This window comes from Mus caroli, chromosome 4, assembly GCF_900094665.2.
Source record: "Mus caroli chromosome 4, CAROLI_EIJ_v1.1, whole genome shotgun sequence".
NCBI classification, from domain to species: domain Eukaryota; kingdom Metazoa; phylum Chordata; class Mammalia; order Rodentia; family Muridae; genus Mus; species Mus caroli.
The window spans coordinates 86,662,003-86,670,265 of NC_034573.1; the positions used below are offsets into that span (position 1 = coordinate 86,662,003).

The window sequence follows — 8,263 nt, forward strand, 5'->3', positions numbered from 1 at the left end:
ACACACACACACACACACACACACACACACACACACACACGTAATTTCCAGCACTGCTGTGGAACTTCCAAGAGTGAGATGGTTCACAACAGACATGGCCCTTTGACCTTAGACTGTCCAGGCTGCAGAATTCTAAGAATTAACATTACTTTCATTATAAATTACTCACACTGTGGTATTTGGATGCAGCATCAAAGGAGGTCCAGGTACCTCCTACCTGAACTTAAACCTAATGCATTTCTTCATTTTTATCACAACATGCCTCAAAATATATCAAAGGTTCTAGAATCAATTTCTTTCTAAGGGTTAAGAAGCTGATCAATCATCTAAGCAAACCCAAACCCTGACAAAGCCCCGGAATGAGGGGTGGTGAGTTTAGTTCATGATGTCTGAGAGAACAAAGGCGCATTAGCCTTTCCCATTTCCCATTTCCTAATGCTCAGCTTACAGAATACAGAATAAACAGAATAAGACGTATTTCATGGACTAGGTAACACACACCACCACATGCAAGATTCCCATTAAGGTTTTAATGAGTTTAGTCTCTAGCTTAAAAATAAAGTTCATTAAGGCAGTTTTCATTTTCAGTTTTAACTTCTTATTGGCGATATTATTAGTGTTCATGTGTGGTGGGGGAGGGGACATAAGTATGCCACTGCCACTGTGTGTGTAGAGGTTAGAGGAAGGGGGTTTCTCTCCTTCCACTTTATGTAGGTTCTGGAGATCAGTTCATCAGGCCTGCTCAGCAAGTGCTTCCTTCCATCCACTAAACCTTCTCATTGGCCCAGACTAAGACAGTTTTAAAAATAAAATTAAACAGAAAAAGGAATAGCTGGACACTTATGAAATTTTGGAGTCAAACATGCCAAGTTTATTTATCTAAAGATATATTTGAAGTCTTGAAACTAAAAGAATTCTAGTCAGCATTTCTCAGTCAGGAGAGGAACGCCTCTCAGAAGTGATAACCCTCGTCTCCCAGGATCCCTGAGAACACTCTCTTCCTCCAAGTAAATTCCACTTTATCAAACCCTAGGAGGGTCTTATACAGCAACAGCAACTGCCCTAAAGTGATTATTCACCGAGACAGCTACTTTAGGCAGATGCTTTAACGCTGACCCTCAGGAAGGAAAGTCATTGAGTACAGATGGGAAGGCATAAAACCTTCCTTTTTAAAGTAGAGTCAAAGCCTAGATAACTGAATGTCTTAAGATAATAATCACCATTTATGGCCAGAATGCTCTGGTCTTTTGAGAAACATTAACAAAGAAAATAACCGTGCTTAGAATTCTGTTCATGAACGTAAAAGTGGACAAAGATGTTGGAAAACAATAGATTGCAAATGCCAGACATTTTCCTCACTGTGCTGTGGGTCTCCTGACTCTCTGTCCCCCTTTCCAGCTTCCTTTTCCAGATGTCTTAGGAGACTCACTGATGTCATCTGCATCAACAGCCACCTTCCCCTCTGGCTGTTTGGAGTTTCTGCCAGAGGAAGCCAGGACTGGGAGACTCAGGCAGGAAGCCAAAGAAAGTGTAGAAAACAATAAACTGAGTAGGGGTGAAACAAGACAGGAAGAACTGGGCAAGAGGAAAGACCAAGTCAGATGAATTAATATGATGCTGATTGCCTAAGGAAGGTAATACTCTAGTTGGTAAATGCAGGAGGCAAGGCTTAGGAAGACCTCTGGCACACAGAACTGCTGGGTCTGTGTTGCACAAAGGCCAAGACTGCGTGTGGATGGATTCACGTGCCTCTCAAATCCAAAGCTGATTGTAATGGTCCTGTTCTCAGAAGAGTTTGGCTGGCTGGCCTCATTTGCAGTTCAAGATCACTCTTGGCACCTGATAGCTGCTTTAGACCTTGTCTAAGAGGCCTGAGTAGAGGCCACAGTTAAGAAGTGTTTCTCTATCTGCAGGTGCAAAAGGAGCGTGGATAAATGATTTTTATAAATCTGCCACAATGCTGTACTTCAAGTATTTCATTTTCACACAATCCATTAAGAGATGAAATGGAATCAGTAGGTCATTACGGTCAGAAGTATTTAAATGTTTTAATATGACTGGAGATATAAATCTATACTGTAGTCCTTGATTTCTTCTATTCATCCAAAAACCTTTATTATTCAAAAGTGCTCACCAGGTTCTGCCTCATGCAGAAAAATACCCTCAAGCAGAGGACTATTGCATATTCTTACCATAGTCTCCCAAACTTGAATGGTAAGCAGTTGTGCATCCGTACCACCGCCCGCTGCCACGGGTGTGCATATGGAGTCTCACAAATAAGAACATAAAATAATGACAGGAAGAAAACAAACCAAAAGCTAAAATTACCAGTGGAGCTGATTAGCATATGTATAAGAGACACTTGTACAGATGTGGGTTGCTTTCTTTAGAACCTAAGTTCTCAGAGCAGTGATTCTTCATCATTTTTGGAGTTGTGAAGTCTTATTATTTGTTTGCTTTTTATGATCATCACCAGCTCCTCCCAAAAGCATATTTTTAAATGGGAAGAAGTAATTTTATTTTTGAACATTTGCTCTTATTTTTACCCTCCCAAAGAGGGTACAAAACACTCTAGAGGTTTGCCTGGTTATCCTTAATTAGGAATCAGCAGCCTCCCCTCTTGACCTTTTTGGTTTGCTTCCTTTCGTGTATGTTTGGATATCCATTGGCCACAGCAAAAAGTGTAAGTAAAGGGAAGGTGGAGAACAAAGAGTCATTTGTACAAAGCCATTCAAAGTTCACATAGTTTTCATTATGTACATACATAGTGCCTATGTGTGCTCATCTGGGTGCATGTGGGAGATGTGCACACACATGTGCACATTGATGTAGAACATTGTGCACATTGGAAGACAACCTCCAACATCACTAGCTACTGAAGGAAACATCCTGTTTGCCTCTCAACACATGCTTCCACCATTGGCATGTGTTTTAATCTCTTTCATTTTGCATATGTACAAAGGGGCATGGGCATGCTATACAATCTATGTGGAAGTCAGAAATCAATTTTTTTGTTTCATTCCATGACAGGGCCAAGGGTTCAAACTCATACCAAAACCATGTCCTCTGACTACCAAGGCTTTTTCCAGCTCTCTCATCACCATTGCTCGTGGACTCTAGGGACTGAACTCAGAGCTTACATGTGAGAGGCAAGTACTTGACTGGCTCTGCCTTCTCCCCAGCCCCACCCAGGACATCTTGAAGTAGACCAAGAAGAGTTGGTGCTACTTGACATGTTTTCCCCCACAGATATACTCGGAAAAACTTCTATCTAAAAACAGATTACAATAACTCAATCTCCACAGCTTCATGTTCAGCTCCTCACATACCCCACTGAGCTAAGCCAGTTTCATAGGCTTTACTGAGTGAACTTGAAAGAAAACTGTCATAGACAGAAGTTGATTTTGCAGTTTACTTTAAGCAAAGGTTTAAAAATCTTTCTATAAGGTTTACTAGAAGCCCTCTGTGAGGGCCAAAAATGCAGAGTAATTCATTCTTTGGGGGATCAGCGTATTCTTATGCATGTTTCTTAGGATCCGAGTTGGAAGGAACTTTTTCTTTCTTTTCTTGGAATAAATAACCAAAAAATATAACTTGAAATTTCAAACGCCACTGAATCACTTTCAATAACTTTCTCATTTTATCTTCAGGAAGTTTCTTCAGGTGTGAAGCCACCTGGTAGCAACATTATGTGTCTAACAAAGGTGCTTCCTGAAAGAAATATTAAGTCCTAGAACGTCTAACAAGTCAAACACCCATAGCTGACAGTATCTATACATGCCTCCTCCCCATCCCTACTCCATTCATCCAACCACCCACCTACCACCTCAGTGATTCTTTCTCTGTGTAGCAGACCAGCCTGCCCCCAAAAAGGCAAAGTCTGGTTTTACCAGATAGGTGACATCTCAAGTGGATAGTCTCAAGTCCATTGTGAGCTCTACCCTGGAGCTGAGAGAACAAGGATCCTCTCCACATATCAACACACAGAATGGTATCGCTCAGCCAAGAGACAAAAATTCATGTGCCTACTCCAAAGCAAAGGCTCTGTTCAGACCACTTCAGCAGAGAAGGTGGAAAGGGTTATTTGATTTGTCTGGTTGTTTGCACAAACGAGCTACCGATTCTGATCCAAATCATGACTCTGAAATTGCAAATCAACTAAGATCCGTTCTGGCTTTTATCTACAGAATTATTTATGCAACCAACATTTCTGCTTCCTCTGAAAGGGATAAAAGTGCCTTCAAATCCTTTAAAAATAAAGTTGGTGTTTTAGTCCTAGAAAAAATGCAAGAAAAGGCAAGGAGTGATAATGTCACTGCCAGAAAAAAAAAATGATTAAATTCTACTTAGAGGAAATGTCATCACTGAATATCACATACCCATTTGAGGACTACAGCAGCCCTGTTAGGATGATGCTACCAAGACAAAGAGCAAGGGGAAGGGTGGGGCCACAAGTCAGGGAAGGAAGCATAAACCAATATAATAAAAAGGGAGTAACCTCACAGCTAAATAGTTTACTTTTCAAAGGCAGCACAAGGGCAGAATGCTTCGTGAAAAGAGAAAATTAGTTTCCAAAGCGTATGCATTCTACAAAGAGCCAAGTTAATTATTCAAAGCAGAAGCCCATGAATTCCCACAATTTAGTCATTCTATTCTGACACATTCAGGCCCAGTGAGCTGCTTCTTATCACTAAGACTTTGATAATTGGCTTAGACATATCAAATAAACTTTCTGGAGAATTCAGTTGTAAGCAGGTATGACATCCTAATAGGGGTTTTATTAGCCCTTTCTCTGTGCAGTAATGTATTAGCAATCACTGTGACATTTTCTGCTCTGGGGGCTTTTGGCCTTGCTCATTTTTTACACTTGCTAGAAAATAAATTTATTCACGGTAGAGATCTAATCCAATACACTACAGTGTTTACTATGCTTTCTAAAGGGACAGGCTTCGAAGAATTAATGGAAAGTGACATATACATCATAGGAGAAAATGTTCTGTCTCCAGCCGGGCATAGCTGAAGAGCGAGAATCCCTTATGATTCTAGCAACTTGGGGATTGTGTCAGCACAGATTTTCTGTCCCTTTCCCTGGTCACACTTTAGTTTTTTTAAAACATCTAAGAAACAGAAGGGAGGCAAAAGAGCCAGTAGTGTGGATGGATTAAATTTCTCTCCTCAGCAACAATTGTAGGTTAAAACATTTCTCTGAGACTTCCACTACTGAGATAATACTAATATGCTTTTTAAAATCATTTTCTCTTATATCTTGGGTATCCTAAGTTTTGGGCTAATATCCACTTATCAGTGAATACATATTGTGTGAGATCCTTTGTGGTTGTGTTACCTCACTCAAGATGATGCCCTCCAGGTCCATCCATTTGGCTAGGAATATCCAGGGATCCAAACGCTGACACCATTGCATACACTAGCAAGATTTTGCTGAAAGGACCCAGATATAGCTGTCTCTTGTGAGACTATGCCGGGGCCTAGCAAACACAGAAGTGGATGCTCACAGTCAGCTATTGGATGGATCACAGGGCTCCCAATGGAGAAGCTAGAGAAAGTACCCAAGGAGNTAAAGGGATCTGCAACCCTATAGNNGGAACAACATGATGAACTAACCAGTACCCNGGANCTCTTGTCTCTAGCTGCATATGTATNGAAAGATGGCCTNGTNGGCCATCACTGGAAAGAGAGGCCCNTTGGACTTGCAAACTTTATATGCCCCAATACAGGGGAATGCCAGGGCCAAAAGAATGGGAATGGGTGGGTAGGGAAGTGGGGGAGGGGGTATGGGGGACTTTTGGGATAGCATTGGAAATGTAATTGAGGAAAATACGTAATAAAAAAAAATACTTTTTTAATAAAAAAAAAAGACTTTCAAATTGGAAAAGTATGTTACTGATAGTCACTAATTTCCCCTGCCTTTTAGGAATATTTAATTTTTTTATAAAGGTTTTAAACATTTATAGTAAATTCTTTTCCTGGTAATCTATATTTTTGTAACTATTGGAATTGATATTTTACATTAAATTTTAATTGGTTATATAAAAAAATTCATTTTCTCATTTATTTATTGTGGGTGTTCATTTCTGAGTATATGTGCGGGCATGCATATGAAGGTCAAAGAACAACTTGTGGGAACCAGTTTACTCCTCTCACCAGGTGGGTCCCAGGGATCAAACTCAGGCTGTCATGTCAGCCTTGATGGCAGTTTTCTTGAGCCTTCTCTCCAACCCTAGTGCACTTCTGTCACCTAAAAAAAAAAAATCAACAGAGGACCTTGGTATCAAGTCTATGAAGTGAAGTGAATGTGGTTTGATTCCCACATTCTATATGGGAATAGCTTAGAATCTGTGACTCTGTTCTCTGAGTACAGAACTATCATTATAGCTATCCTCAAAACTTAATGTATTCACCTTTTTGTCATGGGCTGTGACCTGAGTGGGGAGGAAAGCTGTCAGTTATATGTCTGTGCATACGTGCTGTAGACTTTGTTCAACCTCACTGCTTTATCAAGGTAGCGTAGAGGAAAGACATCATTCAGGACCCTGGCCGTGGCACTATAGTGATCCCTATTAATTTAAGAATCACATCAGAAGGAAGTCATGTACTGCAGCAAGAAGGTTCAACTTGGTATCCACAGTGTTTTGCCTATGGGTACGATGCATGGGTACTATCAAAGATTGTCTAGATGAAAAGCCTGAGGACAGGTACAAGCTGGCTCAATCCTCTTGCCAATAATATTCCACAACCCAGAGAGCAAGAAGACCCAAATGAAACTGCCTTCAGGATCCAAAAAGGTAATTTTCTTGGCCAACAGAGCTGTTGTTAGTGTGATGGCTGGTGGGGACAAAATTGACAAACCTCTCTTAAAGGTTGGCAGTGAGTACCACAAATATAAAACAAAGAGGACCTGCTAGCCGCATGGACCATGTATATCTATGAATTCTGGGCAGCATTTTTTGGATGTGGCAATTACCAGCACATTGGCAGACACCATGGCATCAGAAGAGATGTCCCTACTGTGATCAAAGTGGGTCTCACTGCTGCCCATGGACAGAGTAAAATACTCAGAACCACTGTTCAAGAAAAAGAGAACTAAAATGGAGGAGCTCAATAAAGTTTGTCCTTTGTTAAAAAAAAAAAGATGATGGATTAGTGTGTTGGGACTATTTAATTCTTATATTAAAGCTTCATATCTAAGATTTCTTATCCTTAGAGAGTTAGACTCATTTAATACGTGTGGCAGCAAAACTACTGCATCATAAATCATAGCATATATATCATAAATATCCTATCATATATCGTATATATATCATCATATTACCCAATAGAAGTAAAGTGGAAATCAAAGTAGCATAAACAACATTTAGTTAAGAAGCTGAAAATGCCTACTCTTACCCACTTTCTCATTGGCTTTTAGGTTATGTGTGCTCAGGCATCAGTGACCAAGGAAGGAAGCCATACATTTTCAGTCACTGAGCTTAAAACCCAAGACCTGATATAAAATTCTTCGATAAACAGAGCAGGAAAATTTTGGTGTAAATAGAAGAGCCCAATACTGGGGCTTCAGTTCAAAGGTAGAGCACTTGCCCAGAATGGGAAAGGCCTTACATTCAGTCCTCAGTACCACAAAAGAAATCCTTTGAAACACAGTAACCTAAACAAAGTCACTCAAGTCATAAATCAACTCCAACTCCCATTTAGTGTTTAAAACATTGAAGTGAGCAGTGCTCCCAGCAGAACTCCCCAGATGAGAGGCAGGGTAGTGAATGATGCATGGTCCTGGCTTCTTCCAGGAGGATGTGAACCCAGAAACCACAGAAAAGATGCAGATGGAATTGTCATACCTATGTACATAGATTGGTTTTTAGCATACAATAATTGGAAAGATAATGGACTTCAATATGACATTCTATACATGTATACAATGTACTTCAAACCACCCACACTTCACAGTTCGTTGGCTACCTCCCTTCAGCAGTTGATTTTTTTGACATGAAGATCAAATAGGGGACCTAATGTGGCATAACTGGGACAACATGTAGAAGCTGACAGACAAAGTATATGGTGCTTCTCAGATGGTCTCAGAATCTAGTCTGAAATATCGAAAGCTTTCCTTCTGTGCTGTGGCCAATATTGTGTTTCTCTTGAAACCTAATGCAAACTTTATTCATCGCTGACATTGGCTCTCCTCCATGACTTGGATTTTCTCTAATCAACTATTATATTTATAAGCACTTACTTCTCATAGATCTGC

At 40.2% G+C, this 8,263-nt stretch overlaps 1 pseudogene; it reads left to right on the top strand.

The window, feature by feature from the left end:
* LOC110293359 overlaps window positions 1-7,105 on the top strand; it is a 9,449-nt pseudogene extending 2,344 nt beyond the window's left edge.
* The last annotated feature ends 1,158 nt before the right edge of the window (window positions 7,106-8,263 follow it).